Source organism: Dipodomys merriami, unplaced genomic scaffold, assembly GCF_024711535.1.
Source record: "Dipodomys merriami isolate MVZ:Mamm:240054 unplaced genomic scaffold, mDipMer1.0.p SCAF_209, whole genome shotgun sequence".
Classification (NCBI taxonomy): domain Eukaryota; kingdom Metazoa; phylum Chordata; class Mammalia; order Rodentia; family Heteromyidae; genus Dipodomys; species Dipodomys merriami.
Window position 1 is genome coordinate 2,050,598 of NW_027203482.1, and position 21,459 is coordinate 2,072,056.

General features: G+C 38.6%; 1 long non-coding RNA gene across 1 annotated transcript in view; it reads left to right on the forward strand.

Moving 5' to 3' along the window:
* The first annotated feature begins 12,423 nt into the window (after positions 1-12,423).
* The window catches only part of LOC138833481 (uncharacterized), a 51,006-nt gene continuing 41,970 nt past the window's right edge, over positions 12,424-21,459 (forward strand). The window contains exon 1 of the long non-coding RNA XR_011373935.1: positions 12,424-12,519. This is a non-coding gene — a long non-coding RNA (uncharacterized lncRNA). The remainder of the gene's footprint in view (positions 12,520-21,459) is intronic.

A 21,459-nucleotide genomic window follows, 5' to 3' on the forward strand; every position in this document is an offset into this window, starting at 1 on the left:
AACTTTACCCAGAATCTAGCCTCATCACCACATCCCCCACTTTTGTGATTCTCAAAGCAGATCACCCTCCCAGAAAACCAACCTGGGAGGGGGATCTCAAAATCTTGGGTAAAGCAGAGCATTTTTCTGCATCTTCCAACCAACCGACTTAAGAAACTAATCAAGCCACAGGACCTCAAGCTGACCAGAGACTCGAACAAGAGACTGGTTACAGACAAAAGGGAGATACAGGATTCTTCCCACTCCTTGCCCCCCCCCCAAAAAATTAAAAGACTTTTTTTTTCTTTTTTTTTTCTTCTTCTTCTTTTCTTTTTTTTGCTTGTTTTTTGTTTTTTGTTACCATATATATATATATATATATATAAATTTTTCCCTTTTAAACTTTTATTAATCTTTAATTTTTGCCTCTTCTGAAAAAATAATTGTTTTCAAGTAACTTTTTTTTTTCTCATCTTATAATTTTTATTTTAGGAATATGTGAATGAACGTTTTCCTTTCTTTTCTTGTCTTCTTTCTCTTTTTCTTTCTTTCTTAATTATCTTTTTGTTTTTTGTCTAGCTTTACTGAACTTCTGATATTTTCTTCGCCCTTTCCCATCCTTAAAGTTTTTCACATCTCCTCTATGGCCCTCCCCTTCTCTGAACATATTCAGATTCCTCTCTAAATAGACGGTCTTTTAACCTCTATAATAACATTAATTTTTACGTTTCTATTTTTTTCTGGTCTCTCTTCATTCCCCTTTTTGTCGCTTCTTTTTCTCTCTCTCTCTACTTGCATCCTACCCAACCCATTTCCTGCATTGTGATTAGGACATAGGTAACTCTCCCTGTGCCTCCCCACACCAATCTATTCCTATTTTTTACCCACATCTCTCCCTAATCCTAATAATTTCTGGTTTTCCAAATTCTTTTCTGCAGTTCGAAGTCATTTAACATATAGTTGTTTGATGTTGAATAGATTTATCTGTTGAACTAGATTGTATCTGTAGACTATTGACTGTACAAACACAAACTTTGGTTGATGGTTGCCTTAAGATAGTGTTCTAGCACAAAACTGGTGCAATCTTCATCTCAAATGGGCCGAGTAAGCCGGAAAAACACAAGAACAATGGCAAATTCGGGTATCTCAATTCCCAATCTTGATAATCAGGGATTAGAACAGATAAAGAATAATCCAGAGGAGAGTTCCCAAATAGCTCTACAAACACTAATAGCAAACTTGATAAATGAGAAGTTTGACAATGTACAAAGGAGCATGATAGGGAGAGAGTGGAGGCATTCCAGAAGTTTGTACAGGAATATCATAAGCGTGAGGAAGCTACTCAAAAACTGATACAGGATTTGCGTGAACAACTTGAGAATACTCAAAGAGAAAGGGAGGAATGCCATGAGCAGGTAGAGAACACTCAAAGAGAACTGCAGGAATCCCACGAACGGGAAGAAAGAGAATTGCAGGAATCCCACAGACAGGAGGAAGCTAATCAAAGAGTAATTTAGGAATTGATAGACCAGGTAGAGAATACACAAAGATCACTAAAGGCATTCATGGAATCCATTAACAAAGAGCTGAAGGAAGTCAGGGAGACCACAAAGGGAATGCTGAATGGAACCCAACAGAAGGAATGGGAGTCCAAAGAAACCATAACCAATCAACTAAGTGATTTGAGAACAAACACTGAACATCAAATTAAGGAAGTAAAGAAATTCATACAAGACCTAAAACAGAGCTTCAACAAAGAACTTGAAGCCATCAAAGCTGACCAATTAGAAGGAAAAGAGATAAAAAACAAAGTAGAGAGTCTTGACAGCAGGTTAGACCATGCAGAAAATCGAATCTCAGGGATTGAAGACAGCCTAGATATTATAGAGAAAGAACATACAGCCATCCAAGACAAGTCCAAGAAATATGATAGGTATATACAACACCTGGAAGACACCATCAGAAGGCCCAATCTTAGGATAATGGGTGTAGAGGAGCACCTAGAAACAGAAGTTAATGGTCTAGTAAATTTGTTTAACAGGATCCTAGCAGAGAATTCCCAAACATACAAAAAGATAGGCCTATTCAGGTACAAGAAGCTTTTAGAACCCCAAATAGACCAGACCAGAATAGGACATCCCACCTTCACAATATAATCCACACAGGATCAACCCAGACCAAGGAATAGATCCTTAAAGCTATCAAGGAGAAAAGGGTAATCACCTATAAAGGGAAACCAATTAGAATTACCTCAGATTTCTCAGCAGAGACAATCAAAGCAAGAAGAGCCTGGAATGACCTATGCCATGCCCTAAAAACAAACAACTATCAACCAACAATACTGTACCCAGCTAAACTCTCCTTCATAACTGAAGGCCAAATAAAAACCTTCCATAGCAAAGAAAAATTGAAACAATACATCTCCACCAAACCAGCCCTACAAAAGATTCTTAAAGATGTCCTACACATAGAAAACCAACAAGACCGGAACAAAGCCCAAGAAACTGCACCCAAACTGAGAATCCAAGAACCTTAGGAAGAACCCAGTTTTCACAGCCCCCAAGAAGGTGGATAACATGGCATGAACTCCCAAATACCTCTCAGTCCTATCTCCTAATGTTAACGGACTGAACTCTCCAATTAAGCGACATAGACTGTCTAGTTGGATTAAAAAACAAGACCCTTCTATCTGCTGCCTGCAGGAGTCACATCTTGCCCGTAAAAACAAACACATTTCCAATGTTAAAGGCTGGAACAAAATCTACCAAGCAAACGGCCCTCATAAACAGGCGGGAGTTGCAATCCTAATTTCAGATAAAATAGACTTCAAACTAAAATTCGTGAGAAGAGAAAAAGAAGGTCGCTACATACTAATTAAAGTATCTCTCCTTCAGGAGGATATTACAATTCTAAATATCTATTCGCCAAACAATTTACCAAACAAATTACCAGCTCCTCTGGGACACAGCAAAGGCAGTACTCAGAGGCAAGTTTATAGCTCTGAGCTCCTACATCAACAAATTGGAGAGATCTGAAGCTAACAATTTAATGACACATCTAAACCTCCTTGAAAAAGAGTAGCAAGATAAACCCCAATCCAGTAGACGGAAAGAAATAATCAAAATTAAATCAGAATTAAATGAATTAGAATCCAAAAAAACTATAGAAAGAATCAACAAAACAAAGAGTTGGTTCTTTGAAAAACTTAACAAAATTGACAGACCCTTAGCAAACCTTATCAGAAAAAAGAGAGAACACACCCAAATTAATAAACTCAGAGATGAGAATGGAAACATCACCACGGAAACAACCAAGATTCAGAACATTATAAGGGAATACTTCTCAAAGCTTTATGCTAATAAGTTTGAGAACTTGACAGAAATGGACCTTTTCCTAGCAAATATTGACATGCCAAAACTAAACCAAGATGAGTTAAACCAGCTTAACAGGCCCATATCAAGCATTGAAATAGAAACAGCAATAAGAGACCTCCCAGCTAAGAAAAGTCCAGGACCAGATGGTTTTACAGCGGAATTTTACAAGGCCTTCAAAGCAGACCTCACACCAATACTCCTCCAACTCTTCAATAAAATTGAAAGAGAAAGCTCACTACCGAACACATTCTATGAAGCCATCATAACCCTCATCCCAAAACCAGGCAGGGACTCATCAAAGAAAGAGAACTATGGACCCATTTCTTTGATGAACATTGATGCAAAACTTCTCAACAAAATTTTGGCCAATCGACTTCAACAATTCATCCAAAAAATCATACACCATGATCAAACAGGATTCATTTCAGGGATGCAAAGCTGGTTCAATATACGCAAATCAATTAATATTATTCATCACATCAACAGGAGCAACAATAAGAACCACATGGTTATCTCAATAGATGCAGAAAAAGCATTTGACAAGATCCAACACCCCTTTATGATGAAGGTTTTGGAGAAATTAGGAATCCATGGAACATTCCTCAATACAATCAAGGCAGTATATGACAAACCTACAGCCAGCATTATACTCAATGGTGAAAAACTAAAGCCATTTCCTCTTAACTCAGGAACAAGACAAGGAAGCCCACTCTCTCCACTTCTCTTCAATCTAGTATTAGAATGACTAGCTACAGCAATAAGACAAGATGCAGACATAAAGCGAATCCAAATAGGGAAAGAAGAAATAAAACTCTCCATCTTTGCAGATGACATGATCTTGTATTTAAAGAATTCCATAGACTCCACTCCCAAATTACTCAAGCTGATTCAAAACTTTGACAAAGTAGCAGGTTATAAAATTAATCCCCAAAAATCAATGGCTTTTCTATATGCCAACAATGAGAAAAGAGTGGCTGAATTTATGAAAGCAACTCCATTTGAAATAGCCCCACAAAAAATAAAATTCCTAGGAATTAACTTAACCAAAGAAGTGAAGGACCTCTATGATGAAAACTTTAAAATCTTGAAAAATGAAATCAACACAGAACTTAAAAAATGGCAAAACCTCCCATGCTCCTGGATTGGCAAGATTAACATCGTGAAAATGGCAATACTTCCCAAGGCTATCTACAAATTCAACGCGATACCTATCAAAATTCCACCCTCATACTTCAAGGAAATAGAAGAGGCAATCCAAAAAGTCATATGGAACAATAAAAGACCCCGAATAGCAAAAACCCTCCTTAACGGAAAGAACACTGCTGGAGGAATAGCAATACCAAATTTCAAACTCTACTATAAAGCCATAGTAATCAAAACAGCTTGGTATTCGCATAAGAACACACCTCAGGACCAATGGAATAGAATTGAAAACTCAGAAATGAACCTACAGACCTATAGCCATCTAATATTCGATAAGGAAACTAAAACAATAGAATGGAAGAAAGACAGCCTCTTCAGTAAATGGTGCTGTCAAAATTGGTTAACTACATGTAGAAAACTAAAGCTAGATCCTTATATATCACCCTGCACCAGAATCAACTCCAAATGGATCAAAGACCTTGAACTCAAAGCAGACACTCTGAAAACATTACAGGATGGAATAGGAGAAACCTTAGGTCTCCTTGGCTCAGGCCGAAATTTTCTGAATAGAGACCCGGAAGCACAACAAATCAAAGAAAGGTTGGACAAATGGGATTGCATAAGGTTGCAGAGCTTCTGCAGGGCAAATGACATAGCTAGCAAGATCAATAGGAAGCCCACCGATTGGGAGAAGATCTTTACTAGCCATACAACGGACAAGTGTCTCATATCTAAAATATACTTGGAACTCAAAAAATTAAACCACCCAACAACAAATCCTCAAAGAAACAACTGCCCAATAAATAAGTGGGCGAAAGACTTAAAGAGAAGCTTCTCTGAAGAAGAAAGAAGGATGGCCAAGAGACACATGAAGAAATGTTCAACATCCCTAGCCATAAAAGAAATGCAAATTAAAACAACATTGAGATATCACCTCACTCCAGTTAGTACAGCAAAAATCAGGAACTCTAACAACAACAGATGCTGGAGGGGTGTGGACAGAAAGGAACCTTACTTCATTGTTGGTGGGAATGTAAACTTGTTCAACCACTTTGGAAAGCAGTATGGAGGTTCCTCAAAAGGCTTGACATAGATCTCCCCTATGATCCAGCAATCCCACTTTTGGGCATTTACCCAAATGTTTACAACCAAGACCACACTAAAGCTACCAGCACAACTATGTTTATTGCAGCATTATTTACCATAGCTAAGATATGGAACCAACCCAGATGCCCCTCAGTAGATGAATGGGTCAAGAAAATGTGGTATATATACACAGTGGAATTCTATGCCTCCATCAGAAAGAATGACATTTCCCCATTTGTTAGGAAATGGAAAGGTTTGGAAAAAATTATATTAAGTGAAGTAAGCCAGGCCCAAAGAAGCATAGGTCCCATGGTTTCCCTTATTTGCAATATCTAGTATAGGTATGAGTCAAGCGGAAAAGTTCAGATAATGTGATGTTAGGAAAATGAACCCTTAAATATGTATTTTAATGTTTTCGTTTCTTTCATGCTTGTGTTTCTAACGCATTTATAAGATTATTTCTTTGTTGCTTTGTATGCCCCTCCCCCACAGTGTAACCCCCGCTTTCACTATATTTGATGTCAGTATAACATGTGGAGGAGATGGGGACAAACAAGTCGTTTAAGGATTCAGGTGGACCTGTTGCAACAATGAGAAGTACAAAATGTCATGTCAAAACCAACTTTACAATGTCGGTGTGGGGGGGAGGGGGGTATAATTGGGTGGGGGGAGGGGGGAGGCTGGGAAGGGAGGTGAAGGGTAAACAAAGGAGGAGGCTGCAATGCTTGGTAAGAAATGTATGCATTATCCTGCCCATGTAATTGTAGCCCCTCTGTACAGTATGTTCTCAAATAAAATAAAATTAAATTAAAAAAAAAAGATCCTAACTACCTCCAGAGTCCTCTCCTCATCGTTGATGAACTCTTTTATCCAGGGATGACAATTATATGGGTCCTTATAAGAAATTTATGACAACATGTGAAAATAAACAAATTTGTAATTTTATACTGGAAAGTCAGAGTCTAATTTGCAGGCTTAAACATGGTGAATACTCTCCAACTGTGAACTTGTGAAAATTATAGACAAGGATGATCAAGAATGGCCTAAGCTAGGATTCTAACCAGTGAATTCGAGGAGAGTAACCAGGGCAAATACAAGGCTTCATGGTTCAAATTTGATAATGAGACTCTAAGGTGAGCAATGGACAATCAGCCTCATGTAAAAGACTAACTGGGAGTGGGATTCTGGAGACGAAAGTTGTTGGTCATGAGCTTTTCCAGCCTAATAGGGATTGAGATTTGTTTACACATGATCTCTCCAGAAGAGGTCACTAATACCAAGATTGTGCATTCATTGAATTGTGTTACACTAAATAATGCCATTTCATCAAAAGTGATTAGAATTACCAAGATCATCTTGGAAGACATTTAAGATGATTCCTTTCTTTGTTCCTTCTGAAGAACTTTGATGGATGAATGTGGGAAGAAAAAGGACAAAATTCACTCACTTTTGATGCTGGGTAGGTGACTCAGATTGGTAGAATGCTTGCCTGGTATGCATGAGGCCCTGGGTGGGATTCCTCAGCACCACATAAACAGTAAAAAAAAAAAAAACAAAAAAAGTACAGAAGTGGTGCTGTGGCTCTAGTGGTAGTGTTCTAGCCTTCAGCTAAAGAGCTCAGTGATAGTACCCAGGCCTCGAGTTCAAGCCCCACGACTGAAAAAGAAAAAAAATATCATTTTTTTTGTTATTGTTCTTGTATCGCCCAACATGTTTTCTTCTCATAATAATTTTGTTGAATAAGGGATTCTAAACTTGTCTGTTTCTGTTTTAGTTTTGCTCTATTTTGTTATGTCTTTCTTCCATACTTTAAAGATTCTCTTCCATTTAATTGTTGCTTGCAAAAATTTAGAAGATTTTGATAAAGTCTTTATCTTTGTACCTCTGAAGTAAGGCTCCACTGTGTGTGATTTTCTTTCTTTTTTAAAAATTTAATTTAATTTTATTTTAAAGGTGATGCACAGAGGCTTTATAGTTCCATAAATAAGATAGTAAGTTCATTTCTTAGGCTGCTTGCCAGTGGATTCTACTCAACACCAGTAAGAACTGACAAAGAGCAGAAATCTTCATCCTGCAGATTGCAGACCAGGGACTTCCAAGAACCAAGACTCTGGCTTGAGTAGAACACTGACATCCTCACTCCTTCTCACAGACCACGGTTGGAAGGCAGCTCCTCTCCGACCACTGGAAAAGATCTCCATCTTTGATACTGACAAAGCCAGAAAAGCAGCTAGCTCCAACCTAGACCTTGGAATAATACAATTGGAGCCATTAGAAGGTCACAGGAAGCTGACCTAACCTGCCAGGCTCAGCTCCACCCAGGGGAAAGTCACCCAGCCCAGGCAGAGCAGGCTCCACCACCAGAGGAATGACTTTCTTCCCTGGGTAAACAGAGCCAGAGGCTGCTCCTCCCTACAGCAGCCTAGACAAACACCTGAAACTCAGTAAACATAAACCCGGAGAATGGATCCACACTGGGCTCTGTGTGTCTCAGGAACTAGCCTCTAAGGGAAGGCTACTATTTGCTGAAAATTCTCAACCCTACCCAGAACCTAGCCTCAACACAGCATCTCCAAATGAGAGGAAACAGCCATCTCCCTCTTTTGTGATACTCAAAGCAGATATCCCTGCATTCTCTCAGACAACAAGCCCGGTAACACGAGAACACTGAAAAACACACTGTTGAATCAACAGTGGGCCATAGAAGAGATTAGTAAGGAAATTCAAATGTTCATGACATTCAACAAAAATGAACACACAAATTAGCAGCTCCTCTGTGACACAGCAAAGGCAGTATTCAGAGGCAAAATTTATCTCTGAGTTCCTACATCAACAAATTGAGAAATCTGAAACATCTGAGACATCTGAACCTCCTTGAAAAGGACAGCAAGCTAAACCCCAATCCGGCAGATGAAAAGAAATAGTTAAAATTAAATCTGAATTAAATGAATTAGGATCCAAAAAAACCATATAATCAACAAAACAAAGAACTGGTTCTTCCAAAAAATTAACAAAATTGACAGACCTTTAGCAAATCTTATCAGAGAAAGAAGAGCACACACCCAAATAAACAAACTCAGAGATGAGAATTAGAAACATCACCACAGAAACAACCAAGATCCAGAAATTATACGAGAATATTTCTCAAACCTTTATAATAATAAGTTTGAAAACCTGGAAGAAATAGAAGATTTCCTAGCAAAGATCGACATGCCAAAACTAAACCAAGATGAGTTAAACCAACTGAAGAGGCCCATATCAAGCACTGAAATAGAAGCAGCAATAAGAGACCTCCTATCTAAGAAAAGCCCAGGACTGGATGGATTTACAGCAGAATTCTACAAGGCCTTCAAAGCAGAACTCACACCAATACTCCTCCAACTCTTCATGGAAATTGAAAGAGAAAGTTCACTACCAAACACATTCTATGAAGCCATCATAACACTTACCTGAAAACCAGGCAGGGACTCATAAAAGAAAAAGAACTATAGATTCATTTCATGATGAACAAAATTCTGGCCAATCTCCTTCAATAATTCATCCAAAAAATCATAAACTACAATCAAACAAAATTCATTTCAGGGATGCAAAGCTGGTTCAATAAATGTGAATGAATTAATATAATTCATCACATCAACAAAAGCAAGGAAAAGAACCATATGATTATCTCAATAGAAGCAGAAAAGGCATTTGGCAAGATCCAACACCCCTTTATGATGAAGATTCTGGAAAAACTACGAATCCAGGGAACATTCCTCAATACAATAAAGGCTGTATATGACAAACCTAAAGCCAGCATTATACTCAGTGGTGAAAAACCAACATCATTTCCTATAAACTCAGGAATGAGACAAGGATGTTCACTCTCTCCACTTCTCTTCAATTTAGTATTAGAATGCCTAGCAACAGCAATAAGATGTAAACATAAAAGGGATCCAAATAGGGAAACCTGAAGTAAAACTCTCCCTCTTTGCAGATGACCTGATCTTGTATTTAAAGAATCCCATGGACTCCACTCCCAAATTACTCAAGCTGAATCAAAAATTTGGCAGAGGAGCAGGGTATAAAATTAACCCTCAAAAATCAATGACTTTTCTGTATGTCAACAATGAGAAAAGTGTAGCTGAAATCAGGAAAGCAACTCCATTCATAATACCCCACCAAAAATAAAATACCTAGGAATTAACTTAACCAAAGAAGTGAAGGACCACTATGATGAAAACTTTAAAAACCTGAAAAAGGAAATCAAAAAAGTACTTAGAAAGTGGAAAAACCTCAAATGTTCCTGAATTGGAAGGATCAACATCGTGAAAATGGCAATACTTCCCAAGGCTATCTACAAATTCAATGCGATACTTATTATATTCCAACCTCATTCATCAAGGAAATAGAAGAGGCAATCCAAAAATTCATAGGGTACAATGAAATACCCCGAATAGCAAGAATGATCCTTAACAGAAAGAACAGTGCTGGAGGAATGTCAATACCAAATTTCAAACTCTACTACAAAGCCATATTAATAAAAACAGCTTGGTACTGGCACAACAACAGACCATAAGACCAATGGAATAGAACTGAATACCCAGTAATGAAACCACATACCTATAGCCATCTAATCTTCCACAAGGGAGCCTCTTCAGTAAATGATGCTGGCAAAATTAGTTAATCCCGTGAAGAAAACTAAAGCTAGATCCTTATATATCACCCTGCACCAGAATCAACTCCAAATGGATCAAAGAACTCAGAGTCAAAGCAGGCACTCTGAAAACATTACAGGACAGAATAGGATAAATCCTACCTCTCTTTGGCATAGGCCGAATTTTTTTTTATTGTGAGAATACCATACAGAAGAGTTACAATTATAAGGTCAAGATAACGAGTACATTTCTTATCAAGCATTGTTCCCTCCTCTTTGTTTCCCCTTCCCATACTCCACCCACCTCCCCCATCTGATCTTCCCCTCCATCCCCTACCAAAGTTGTTCTTTGTTTTTCTGAAATAATGACTTGTACATCTTATTGTTGCAATGTGTCCACCTGTATCCTTACTTAAACAAATTATACCAACACCCCTCCACAAATTATACCAACACCAAATTCAGTGAAAGCATGGGTTATACCATAGAGACCCAGAAACACAACCAATCAAGGAAAGGTTGGACAAATGGGATTGCATAAAATTGCAGAGCTTCTGCATGGCAAAGGACATAGCTAGCAAGATCAATAGAAAGCCCACCGTTTGGGAGAAGATCTTCACTAGCCATAAAACGGACAAGGGTCTCATACTTAAAATATACCTGGAATTCAAAAAATTAAATCCCCCAACAACAAATCCTCAAAGAAACAACTGCCCAATAAATAAATAGGCTAAAGACTTAAAGATAAACTTCTCTGAGGAGGAAAGAAGGATCACCAATAGACACATGAAGAAATGCTCAACCTCCCTAGCCATAAAAGAAATGCAAATCGAAGCAACACTGAGATACCACCTCACCCCAGTTAGAATAGCTATACTTATGAACTCTAATAACAACAGATGCTGAAGGGGATGTGCCCAGAATGGAACCCTACTGCACTATTGATAGGAATGTAAACTTGTTCAGCTACTTTCAAAATAGTGAAAGATTAAAAATTGACCGTTACCATTACTAACTTGCTAACTGCTGATTCTGCTTCTGTAAACTTGCTTACGCTAGCATTGACCCTTCCCTTCCCACAAATGAGTTAAGAAGTTTCAGGGACCAGATGCCGGCCCCAGGACAAGGTCAGTGGTCATAGATAAAGAACAGACAGTACTTGTTCCTCAGTTCCCATTTAGAAATTCCTCAGACAGGACCTTGAGATAACGACCACCTGGCAAGACCACAAGCTAAGCCAAATGTCAACCAATCATAGGCCTGTAACCATGTAAACCCCCCTTAAACCAACCATGGGCCAGTCATTTTACAAAGAGTGTTACAAAATTTCCCGCGTGGCAAAGTGATTGTTGGCGTATATAATGACCTTTAAATGGACCAATCATGGGATGCTTTGTGTTATGCATTAATCTTGTGATTTTTGCCTTTAAAAAAAGGCTTGTAACCGCTGCTCGGGGCTCCCCGTCTGCTCGGGACAGAGTCCGTTTGCACAAACATCAAATAAACTCCTCTTGCTTTTTGCATCTCCCGGCCTGGAGTCTGAGTTTTCTGGGGCGCCCTCCCGTTGACGAAAGTATCTTAGGGGACTAGGGTCTTTCATTTGGTGCATTGGCCGGGAACCAGGCTCCCCCAAACCCCAGATTCCAGGACTGGCAGGAAGTAAGATAGAGCTCTTGTCTTTCATGTTTGTCATTTTCGTTTTATGTTCTGGGATCCAAATCTGTATTTAGACTAGAGGGAAAAGCAGACGTGCCCAGTACCCTGGTCCCGCCCTGGAGTCCTGCTCCAGGGGTCGTCTGGAGGAAGGAGGAGATCCGAGTGTCTCTCTGTTCTGGGGAGTTAAGGCGAGGCCGGCCACTCCCATCTGTAATTCCTTCCTCATCTGTACTCGGTTGCCGCATGGTGTCTGGTTCTGTCTGTTTCTGTTTAGTGTTACTCGTCTTTAATGTGTGTTTTGTATTCTCTATAGAGATGGGTCAACAAGTGAGTCCACTCCTAGGACACCTGAGACCTTGTCCTAGTTAGTTTAAAAACAAAAACCGCTGGTATTGCTTTTGTAACTTGCTTGTTTGTCAATTATGAAATTGCCACTGACCATCTGCAAGTGGCCCCAGTTAGATCTCAGCCTTGGGCCTTGGCTCGGGGGGGGGGGGGTCTGAGCGTGGGGGAGAACCTGTCAGTCTGAGGGGACGGCCACTAGGGACTTCTTTCCCTTGCCCCAAGATGACTGGCAATTCTCCTCTGCCTTGGAAGGCCCCTGGGTAAACATCTGCAGGAATCTAAGAGAAAAATCCTCCGGAGGTGAGTAGGGGTGTTGAGTTCCATGGTAAGTGAATGGTGGTGAGATGTCACCCCATTCACTGAGACCTGATTTTGTCTTTGTGGCCACATGTTTGTCTTGTTAACTTTAGTGTGTTTGTTTTATGTTTTCTGGGGTAGGGAAGTTCTGGGTGAGTGTGGCAGGCTCACCCAGCGGACTCTGGATTCAGCTTGCTGAATGAGAACAGCACAGATTTCTGGTAGGGATAAACTGGGGCCCATTAGTCCCCAACTCAGCCTTCAGTTCTTGTCTAGTTCTGTTTTAGAACTGGTACCAGATTTAAATGTGGATCCTTGGTTTTTGTGTTTATCTGTGTTTTTGTTATTTATTTGAACATCTCTGGGGAAATAAAAGTTCCAGCTGGGCTAGGTCACAGACCTGCTATGCCCACCCCCCCCCCCGAGGCATGGAAGGTTACTGGGCTAGTTTGGTTCCCTTCAAACCTCAGGCTGCATTTTCTCCTTGTGGAGGCTGCCAGCAGGGAGAGTGTAGAAGGCTGTGTGCCTGGTTTGGACTTTTTCAGCTAGTCCTGACAATGTAACAATTTGTAAAGTGCTCTTGTCTAAAATTAGATTAAAAAAATCTGGCCAGTTTAGTTTCAGGTGACCCCCTCCCCCAGCCCTCCTCCAACAGAAGGGATTCAAAAGACTAATTAGTGAATTGCTTTGCTAGACAAACAAGCTCTGGGAAAATAAAAGAAATACTGTCTTAAATTTTTGTTTAAAAACTTTAAAAGGTGTATGTATGACTGATTTTGATTTTTTGGGTGCTTTAAGATCTGTGTGAGTGTTTTGTGTGTGTGTGTCTGTGAACGTGTGCAAATATAAAAATTGTCAGCATGCTGTAACAATTGGGTGAGTTTAAATTAAAAATTCAAAAGGTTATGAGGTTTGAACATTACCACAAATTCTAAAAAAATCTTCGCACTGTTTTAAATGGCTTTTTAAAGATTCTTTAACTTGCAAATTAGAAAATCTTGTATTTTAAAAACTATTGTTTTAAAATACATAAGACTGTTTATACTGTAATCAAGTTATCTGGCTTAACAAAATGCATTGGCTGTTTGGGATCTGGTTCTCTTGGTTAAATTTTGGGATAAATATTAAAAATTTAAATGTAAAGGTTAGTTTAACACTGTCAAAGATGTTACCTGTTCTGTCTGTCTAAAAACTGTGTATTTCATTCGAGAACCAAGAGATTAAAAAAGGAAAAACTAAAAGCCAACAGAAGACCTGTCTTTAGGGGTAAGGGGTAAACAAGCAAAAGTGCAGTTCAGCGGGCCATGCATGGTGGGACAGGCCCTGGGAGGAGTCCACGCATGGTGAAAGGGGACAAGCTGGCACAAACGCAGTTCATCTAACCCTAAAGAGTCGGATTGGGTGTGTGGCCATTCCATAGAAGGGGCTGAGTGGCCCATCTTTGTTCTCTCTTTTCCCTGCAGATAGACACTGAAAACATGATGGTTAAAATGACTGATGTGATAATCTGATTAGTATTGCTAAAACTTTCCCTTGGATGTTTTAACATTAAAAATTAGAAAGGCCTTAAAAAGAGGGTTAAAAAGTTATTTGTATAATGTGACTTGCTTTTAATGTTTTACAATTAGGATGTTTTAAAAAGTTATAAAGGTGTAAAGTCTAGCTTCGCGGTATAGTGATGGTGACTGTAATTTTCACATTAAGGAAAAATTGTCATTTGAGTTTAAAAATCTTAATGTGTGTCTGTTTTAAAACAAGCAACTAAGAGGCAATGAGTGACACTTGGCCTCAAGGTTTCAAGGGATCTTTTCAAAATGCAAATAAGAGGTTTTAAAAAAAATAATTAAAATGGATTTTTGGATATAAAGTTTAAATGTAAAATTGTTCTTGACATTGTCCTCAATGTGCACAAAGAAGGAAAAAAATTAGGATTATCAAAATGATTGCTATTCTAGTTTGCTCTTATAGGTTTTTTTAAGTTTCCAGCAAGCCCAGAGCAAAGCACAGAGGATTCTTAAAAGTTTGTCAGATGTAACTTTGGCTCTTAACAAGTTTCAATAAGAGCATGCTTAAAAGCTTCTATGTTGACCACCTTGTTGCTTTTAATTGGAGTAAAATGGCCTTTTATAAGACTCATTGATCTGCAAACTGGTTCAAAGCCAGCCCGGGCACAAAAAGGTTCCTGTGAAACTGTCACCTCTATTCAGCCAGCAGAGTACTAGCCCTGGACTGAAGAGTCAGGGGACAGTACTCAAGCCCCAAGCTCGAGACTCACAGTGGCAGAGTACTAGCCCTGGACTGAAGAGTTAGGGGACAGCATTCAAGCCCAGGGTCTGGGACTCAAAGTGGCAGAGTGATAGCCTTGAGCTGGAGAGCGGAGGGACAGTGCTCAGGCCCTGAGTTCAAGTCTAGCGACCAGCTAAAGGGAAATGCCAATGAGGCATTTATCCCAATGTGAAGAAGACACTCCTGGGACAAAAGCGATGGAGGAGCATCCAGAGGCAGTAAGCCACTGCTTGGTTGGCAGAAATGTCAGATCCTAGAGTCATTTGTGCATGGCCCTTCAAAATGGTCAGAGCCGGGAGGTCATAAAAAGAGTTTGTAAGCATGCCAAATGTCCATGACTATCTACCTTGTAAGGGACAGGAACTTGCCAGTCCTCTGTTATAGTAAAAGCCAATGTTATAAAATGTGGGGGATAGTTTAAATCTCAACCCCTTTATGTGCCAAATGCTCTAATTGAGCTGACACTAGTTACATGAAGTTCATCTGCTCAGGAAAAAGTTTGTAAACCTGAGAGTGTGTTTCTATTTGATATCTGTCTAAAGGCCTGCAAAGGTAACTTAGGCATTATTTGGGATCACTAGAGATCACATTCCTAAGCCATCTAGGAAAATGCTTTTACAAACCAGAGTGCTAAACAAGCTACACTGCTGTAGCCGGAGAAAAGGTCTGTGCAGTTGTCAAAAGTTAAATATTGTTCTTAATGACATCTAACCCTGATGGCCTCTTTGTAAAATAGGCTAAGGTTATAGGTTGCTGGCTAGGTAGGATCAACGCCCCTGAAGTCAGCTTGAAGAAGTTACAGAAGATGGACCTTCACCCTTCTACCCCCTTTTTAAGATCAAGGGTCCAGAGTCAGTTTTTTAAAAATGAGGTAAAATAGATGGCATAAAAAATAGTGTTAACTGTTGTAGGTGTTCAAGGTCTGGAGACTGCGTCTGTCAGAGATGGTAAAAAGACTAAGCCTTCTAGCCTTCTGTTTCTATTTACAAAAACATCTGGTTAGTAAAAAGTTGTGATTTTGGTAAATTGTCCTGGACTATTGTTTAAAGATCTTAAAAATCAGAAGGATCAAAGCCTGCCAAGCCTATGCAATGTATCCTTAACCAGTCTCTGTAGGAATTTACAGCCCAGCATGAGGTGTGACAGTCCCTTGGAGCCACTGAGAGATCCTGCTGCTGCTGCTGCGGTTGCTGCTGCTGCTGCATACCCTAATGGGTAAAGTTCAACGACGGCCTGACAGCCACCTGGAAAAACTCCTGCCTCATTCCATCACCTGAGTCTGCTTCCTGGTTGACTGCTGCTAAATCTAAGATCTTGTGGGAAATTCTTTTGGGTGATATCCAGAAACCCTCTCTTCCCACAGTGGATATTAAGGACAAGGATATCACTGGCTTGCTTGTCTTAGGCACTTCAGTGCAAAGTGACTAAAAATCCACTCTATGGTCACAGCCTAGTTTGGCTCTGGTATGGTAATAACCTGAGTGTGTTATCAATGAAAATTGTAAAGGAGAGGGGGTTAGTAAAGAAAGCCTTGGAAAAGGAATTATAAAGGAGAGGGGGATAGTAAAAAAAAGCCTTGGGAAGGGAATTGGGAAAAATTTGGTATCCCCTTTAGATAAGAAAGGATTTAAAAAGTAAGGATTGTCTTTAATTGTTTGAAAAAAAAAGAAGGGAAAGAAGACAAACCTCAGAAAGTTTAAGTATGTAGCAAATGGTATGAGTATGTCACAAATGGTATAAGTTTGTTGCAAATGGTATGAGTATATCTTAAAATTGGAGCTTACAATTACAGCTGGTATAAAATTAAGTTAACTGTGATACACAGAGGCAGGACTGGTAAAAAAAATGTAAGGGGCTCTGGTACTGTTACTTTTGTTACAATAGGACCTTGTATACTCAACAGACTGATGTCTTTTGTAAAAGAAAAAAAATCAGCGCAGTCCGTCTATTAGTTCTGAGGTCTCATTACCAAGCACTGAGAACAACTGACACCCCACAAAATAATATAGAGACACCCTAAATTTTAAGATTAAAATTAGTCCAGAGAAAAAGTGGGGAAAATGAATGATTAAAAATTGACCATTACCATTACTAACTTGCTAACTGCTGATTCTGCTTCTGTAAACTTGCTTACGCTAGCATTGACCCTTCCCTTCCCACAAATGAGTTAAGAAGTTTCAGGGACCAGATGCCGGCCCCAGGACAAGGTCAGTGGTCATAGATAAAGAACAGACAGTACGTGTTCCTCAGTTCCCATTTAGAAATTCCTCAGACAGGACCTTGAAATAACGACCACCTGGCAAGACCACAAGCTAAGCCAAATGTCAACCAATCATAGGCCTGTAACCATGTAAACCCCCCTTAAACCAACCATGGGCCAGTCATTTTACAAAGAGTGTTACAAAATTTCCCGCGTGGCAAAGTGATTGTTGGCGTATATGATGACCTTTAAATGGACCAATCATGGGATGCTTTGTGTTATGCATTAATCTTGTGATTTTTGCCTTTAAAAGAAGGCTTGTAACCACTGCTCGGGGCTCCCTGTCTGCTCGGGACAGAGAGTCTGTTTGCTCAAACCTCAAATAAACTCCTCTTGCTTTTTGCATCTCCCGGCCTGGAGTCTGAGTTTTCTGGGGCGCCCTCCCGTTGACGAAAGTATCCTAGGAGGCTAGGGACTTTCATTAGTATGGAGGTTCCTCAAAAGACTCCACAAATTGCTCCCCTATGACCAAGCAATCCCACTTTTGGGTATTTCCCCAAATGATCACAAACAAGACCACACTAAAGCAACCAGCACAAGTATGTTTATTGCAGTAGTATTTACCATAGCTAAGATATGGAACCAACCCAGATGCCCCTCAGTAGATGAATGGATCAAGAAAATGTGGTATATATACACAATGTATTTTATGCTTCCATCAGAAAGAATGACATTGCCCCATTTGTTAGGAAATGGAAAGTCTTGGAAAAACTTACATTAAGTGAAGTAAGCCAGGCCCAAAGAAACATAGGTTCCATGGTTTCCCTTATTTGAAATGTCTGAAACAAGCAGAAAAGATCAGATAGCTTGATGTTAGACAAAACAAACCCCAAGATAAGGACTCAAGTGGTTTTTCTTTCTTTTTATTGTTTCTAACATATTTATAGGGTGATTTTTTTGTTGATTTGTCTGTCCTTCCCCCATGGTATAATCCCTATTTTCAATGTATTTGATGTTGGTATAATTTGTGGAGGGGAAGGAAAAAAGCAAACTGTTTTTTGTGGAGGGGGGAATGGTAATGAGCAGGGGGTAGAGAGTAGGGGGAAATGTAGTTGTGGAGATGTCAGGGAAAGGATGATAGAGGAAAAACAAAGGAGGAGGCAATAGTGCTTGATAAGAAATGTACTCATTAACTTGGTTATGTGATTGTAACCCCTTTCTACAGTATTTTCACAATAAAAATTTTATTTTAAAAAATTACATATGTAAACACACACAAACACACACTCTAATATATATGTTTAACTTCTTACTGGTTTGATTGTGTGCACCTTATATTCTTTATCACACAATATTCCATTTGTGCAGCAGAGTTGCCTTCTTTGTAGTGACTTTATCATAGGTTATTTTTAATTATATGACAACAAAACTCATTTGAATAAAATGTAGTGAATTATACTATATTTGTAACAATCTAAAAAAACATACAACATACAGAGAATAGTTACTTGAATATCTAGTAAGCTTTGATGTTCATCTAAATTCATGATTAGATAGTAATCTATAACATTAAAGGATAGAGACATGACTTGAATAATCTGATTTAACCTGCAACAAATTACTTAAAATGTGAAGTATTTCATCTTAAGAAATAAGATTATATAAAAAATTTTCAAAATAAATTTAAGATTTTTACTGCGATACTTTACCACTCTACCATTTAATATTTTTACTAATTGAAATTGAAAGCCAGGTGCTGGTTGCACATGCCTGTAATTCTCGCTATCTCAGGAGGCTGAGATTTGAGAATAGAGGTTCAAAGCCAGCCTTAGCAAGAAAATCTATTATGATACTCTTATCTCGAAGGAACCATCAAAAAAGCCGGAAATGGAGCTGTGTCTCAAGTAATAGAGCTCAGACACAGAGCCCAGGCCCAGACTTCCAGCCCTAAGACATGTCAATAAATGAATATACAATAAACAAAAAATAAATAAGAAAAAGAAAGAAAAGAAATTGAAATGGAGTCATTCCTACATAATCCAGTATTGTGTAGGTTTATACAATTCTAACCTCAAAATTTCAACCCATTAATTAAAATACCAACTAGCCTTAACAAATGATTGCTTACAGAATTTAGAGAAGTAATATCAATTGTCAGCCTTTCTCATAAAAAATGCAAATTTATCCTTAAATATTTTGTCTAAATAGATTTTTACTTAAGTGTTACATGGGGGGAGCAGCCCCAGGGTTTGAACTCAGGACCTCATGCTCTCTCTTGGCTTTTCCACTTGATACTGGTGTTCAAATACTTAAGCCAAAATTCCACTTCCGGCTTTATACTTGTTAATTGGAGATAACCATCTTAAGGACTTTCCTACTAGGACTGGCTTCAAAATATCAGCTGCCTGATTAGCTAGATTTATAGTTATGAGCCACAGGCAACTGGCTAAAAGTTGTAATTTATTGTGATTTTTTTTATTCTTATTATTAAGTAATTGGACAACGGCATTGAAGTTAACAAAGCAGCTTACCAACACAATATACCTTGATCAGTGTTACCTCTTTCAGCACTGTCACCAGTCGTTCTTCTACCATCCCCTAGACTCTTGCCTGCATTTTCTTCTCCTTTTCCTCTTCAATTGTCTAGTCTTTCCCCTTGACCCCACCACACCAATTTTGATATCTGAATTCATGTTTTTTTTCACTATATTCCTCATGTTTTTTTTTGTTGGTTGGTTTTTTGTCACTCATGAGGCTTGTGAATGCATATATATATATATATGTGTGTGTGTGTGTGTGTGTGTGTGTGTGTGTGTGTGTGTGTGTGTGTGTACACACATATAGATGTTAATATAGAATATATAGTACATAAATATAAACAATAGATTTTGATAAAGATGAAAATAAAAATTTTGTATTCCTTCAGTGTTCTTTATATCAATTTCTCATCTCTTCCTATTTATACTAACAGCATTAGACTTAGTCCTAATTATCTCATACTTGTATGAATACTAAAGCTCTTAATTGGTGTCTTTTGATCTGAGATCCTATTTACATGAATTTCATTTAAAAAAGCTTTTGATATAGCTTTAATAGATAACACACTTTTTCTATTTAAAATAGCTTTGTCCTTGTTTTCTCAAAGTTCAACAAGTGGACTTAAATTACATTCTCAAAATTATTCCTACCTTTTCTTGTTTAAAAAACATGGCAATAATTTTATTCCCAGAAAATTCCTCCGAGTAATGTATTATATATTTCTATCCTCACAAAGTTTTGATGCACAACTGTGGCAGTCATTCTTCTCTAAAATTGCATGTCAATTTTCATCACTGTATCTAAGTAAATTCTAATCACTTAGTTCAAGTAGTTTATTAATCAATTTTTAAATTCAGCAATGTGATAGACTCTCATCACTGAGAAATAACCTATGCAAAACCAGTTAAAGAAGGGAAGGCTATGTTGCTTCATGGTTTAGTTTTAGTTGATCTTGGTTGAGAGAAAATGGCCAAGCCAAGGAAATAAGTAACACCTTATGGTGATTTGTAAGCAGAGAGAGAACTCTTGAATAAGTGTGTTTCTCATTTTCCCTCCTTTGATTCTAAGTTCTCAGACTTGAGGATAGTACACAATCAGCATGTGTTTTTCCACTTCGCTAAACTTCTCTGGGAACTCAGTCCCCCATACACCTAGTTGAGTATGTTATTGCTCTCCTGCATATTTTTCAATCCATTCAAAGTGACAATATGACTTAACCATTTCATTTGAACACAGCACCCAAACACATCGCCTGATCCAAAAACGTTCCATTTTTGTCTCCAAAAGGCCTACATTCATCTTCTGACACTACCATAAAAGGAGAGGTAACAGAATGCATTGCCTCTCTCCAAAACTCTTTGTAGCTTTGACTTCCAACATCATTTAAAATTCCAGGTTCAAAATGTCCACAGAGACTTAAAGAAAATTTTTATTTGAGAGTTGCCATGAAAATAAAACAAAATAGGGCTGGAAAGTTGGCTCAGTGGTAGAGTGATTGCCTTGTATGCATGAGGCCCTGGGTTCAATTCCTCAGCACCACATAAGCAGAAAAAGCTGGAATGGGCACTGTGGCTCAAGTGGTAAAGTGATAGCTTGAGCTGAAATGCTGAGGGACTGTGCCCAGGCCAAGTTCAGGCCCCATGACCAACAACAAAAAAAGTAAATAATATTTTTTTTTAAAAAGCAAAACCAATTATATGCCAAATATAAAGGCAGATGCCTTTAATTAAATCTACTCAGACTGGAGACAGGAGGATCACAATTCTAGGGAAGCCTGAGTAAAAGCACTAGATTCTATGTGAGAAACAAACTATAATGGTCCAGTTTTAAGTGGTAGAGTGCTTACTAGGACAGTATGAAGCTTTGGTACAAGAAAGAAGAAGAGAGGAAGAGAAGAAGAAGAAGAGGAGCCCGACAGG